Raw genomic sequence first — 3,887 nt, 5'->3', positions numbered from 1 at the left:
AAAGAGAAATATATTTATGAATTCAAATTTGTGTAATTTTTTCATTGATGACGGAACTTTTCTATAGTTGGAGTCATTAGTTCGTCCTGCGTTGTAAAAAAAACTTACTTTCTTACACTTTTTTAAAATTATTCATAAAAAGTAATAATCTCGAAGCATAGCTAATATAAATCATAACCAGAAGTTCTGTGTGTTATATTTGATATGTTAATGCATTGTTTAGCTTTTTTGGCACAAACCTTTCTAAGGTGAAATTTTCAACCTTTAACTGGATTAACTGTTTTTTCTGTAACACCTTTTCTGTTTCTTCCTTATTAAAATCACTTATTAAATGTGTTTCTTTAATTTTTGTTGAGAGCTCCGCTTTTTATGGATGCTTTGATTTTTTATCCTTTTATTGTGTACTTGAAAATTTAAAAATTCTTTTCACACTACTTCATAAAACATGTTATGAAAATTTAAAGAATCAATATCATATACAGGGCGTTTAAAAAAAAACTGCGTTTTCCAAATTTGGGAAACAACCATTAGGAGTACAAAAAAAATAATTATATGTCAATATTCTCTATAAAAATATGCATCGAAATTGTTACAGGTGTTTTAATATCTCTGAAAATAACGGCGCATTTTACAGCATAAATATTTCAAAAGATGCGTATGATGTTTTTTTCTGGTAGAATTTTGTTCCTTAAGGTTGGTTTTCAAAAATTTATTCACTTGAAAACAACATCTTAATACGGCCAATACAATTTTCTACCAATTACACTAAATAATTCATTTAAAATTCCCTCACTGAAAACAAATATTCAGTTTTTCTTTTTGTATACTTAAGAAACATGACCTTAAAAATTGCTCATGTTCGTAAATCCACACCCCTCATTTATTCCTATAATCCTTTAATTTGATTGACAGGTTAAGATATAAACTCATAATTTATCCATAATTTGTAATTAAATGCTTTGATAAAAAAATTCAAACTTCAATAACTTTTTTGTCTTTAGAGATTTTTTTGTCAAATAAAAAGGAGTTTTTTTCTTTTTACTATAACCTGCGTTATTAAAGAAGATTCTTTTACTGCAAATGCATCACAATCAAGAAATGTGAAAAAATGACAAATTGCAGTTTCTTAAAAATGCTTTTGTGAGGAGCTAAAAAGCATTTCACCTTTAAAACTCATTAAGGTACTTTTCTTATACCTTTTTCTAAATTATATTGAAATTTTAAGATTTTTTTATACATAATAGAACAGTTATTTTAATTTTTCTTGCACAACATTTTTCACATAAAGCAGTTTTGGAAACTATGTACCTATCATAGAGGCCGTATTTTTAGAGATAATGAAAAACACCTGTTATAAATTTGATGTACTTTTTTTACAGAGAATAAGGACATATAATCGTTTTTTCTGTATTCCTTCTGGTTGTGTCAGAAAAACGGAAAACACATTTTTTCTGAAACACCGTGTATATGTATACTAGCGACTGCACCTCTAGCATCCAGGGGCTCTGTATTCAGCGGGATAGGAAGAGGGCTGGAAAACTTCAAACCACCCCAAGATTTAAACCTAAATAAAAGAAAGGACGGACATCTTGGATTATAGAGTAGTACCCTCGTTAAAAAAATATTAAAAGAAAAAAATTATAATCAATATTTAAAAATGGATAAAAAGTACTTGGTGGTATGAAATATCGTAAATGGACATTATAATAAGTTAGGTAAGATTAGCACAATTCTTATCTTTTTACGAAAGAATGAACACTCCCCCCCCCCCCCTTCTCTCTTTCGTACCTTCTTACGCATGAAGGACCCCCCTCCCCCCTGTGATAGTGCCTTGGATGGGTGAAGCTTAATTAAAAGCGTTTTTCTCCAATTACTTTACAAAAATAGCCTAAAACCATCCCAGAAACTATATAAAGCATCAATCTATTCAGTAGTTAATGAAATTTTTATCTCTAGTTTCAGACAAAAAAAACCTTACTAAGTTACTATTTTACTAATATATAAGAATTAGCTATATATCCGTGGGGAAACTCAAAAATATATAGACTAATAGCTGTTGGTACATATCTAAACTTAGTTTGGAAACAAACAGATATAACTAATTTTAAAAGTGAATCTTATTTGTTGTAATTTTAATTCTAAGAAGTTAAATGAGTAAAACTAAGAAATTCCATTACACTACTAGGTTTTCTCAAAACTTTTTATAAAAAAATCTTTTATAATTTAAAAAGTTGTGAAAAGATATTTTTATACAGAAACCTAATATACAAACACTTATTCAAGTTTACATTGTAAAAAACAAGTAATTTTACATATTTTCTTTTTTCTAATCTTTTCGTTTTTAAATCCCACTCTTTACAACTGTTAGTGTCTGTCCGTCTATCCTTCATTATGTCTGTCGCATGAGAAAATTATAAAAGCAGCAAAAAAAGCTTAAGCTGTCCGTCATTTTGTAGTTAATAATGAGCAATAATAATGGGGAATTTGACAACAAGTTTCAGCCGCCTATCTTAAATAGCGACTAAGAAAATCACGTGTTTAACGGACATTTTAAATTCTAGAGCAGATGATTCGCTCCTTATAAAAGATTCATTTGTAATTCTTATCTTTATGATTATTTGTAACAAGAAAAACTTTGATTTTAAAATGACATAACTTGTACTGCACTGTACATCTAAAATCAGTTAAAATGTAAATGGTTTAAGTCAGGATTAGAAACGACTACAAAGCCCTTTTTTGTAAGTTTAAAGCCAAGCCATGCTAAAAAAACTTATAGATTAAAGAAATTAAAAAAAAATGAATAAAAATCTTCATTTTTTGTTATTAAACAAAATCTATTACTTTTTCTTGTGGACAGACAGTTCAGTTAGATAAACATACTTGGGCCAAAGGCAATTAAGAATATGTCATCATGAATAATAGCTTACAAGAAGCTACCTACTGAAGCTAATTTCCTTATTACTAATAAAAAAATAAAACAATATATACAAAATATTTTGCTATTAAATGAGGAAAAGCATAACGAATTTCCTTTTATTATTATAAAACAAGTTAATCTTAAGAAAAGAGTAAAGAAAATGAAAATGTGAGAAAAATCCTTAGATTTAACAAGGATTGGGACATGTAGAATAAAAAAGAAATAGAAAAACTTATTATACAGAGTATTTTTAAAAGCGAAGCTTTTCTATAATTAGGGTCGGCCCGTCCGTAACGGATAGCTTTTTTCGCTAATTTAGGCATGTTAGGATTGTCCTATTGGTTTCAAACTTTGCATGGTGATTACTGTAGTAGTTAGGTACGATTTAGAAAGCGTAGCAACTCTTTAATTATTACCAGAATGTCCGTACGTCCATTTTAAACATGTTGATTTTTTTACTTTTTTAACAACAAATTTTTATGTGATCTATTAATCCGAATGATCTGATTTTTGGTATACTGATTCCTAGAACAACAAAGTACAATATTATAAGCGAAGCAACTCTATAATCAAGTCCTAAAAATGTAAGTATGTCCATAAACATTATTCTGTATCAAGCAGTTTTCAACAATTTTACTTAAATTTTGCTTCGACATTTATATTCTGATTATTCAGTTCTGACACTATACAAGTGTTAGTGTCCGTTTGTCGTACCGTTTCAGTGCTTCGCTTTTATGGATGTTGTCATCCTTGTTAAAATTTATTTAAGCAAGTGGTAGAGGCTTCATTGCACTGTCTGGTTCAAGTTCAGAAAATATCCTGGGTTGGTGGAACTGCTAGCCACCATTATCTGCTTTGTGAAGATATATTAATGTTATTATGAATTTAGGTTTATATGTTGATTTAACAGTTTAACTTTAAAAGGTACTTTACGTTTTTATTTTGAATGCATATTCCTTCCCCTGTATTA

The sequence above is a fragment of the Acartia tonsa genome, chromosome 2, assembly GCF_053477335.1.
Source record: "Acartia tonsa isolate MP-2025a chromosome 2, ASM5347733v1, whole genome shotgun sequence".
NCBI lineage: Eukaryota > Metazoa > Arthropoda > Copepoda > Calanoida > Acartiidae > Acartia > Acartia tonsa.
Note: the sequence above shows the minus strand (reverse complement) of the source record.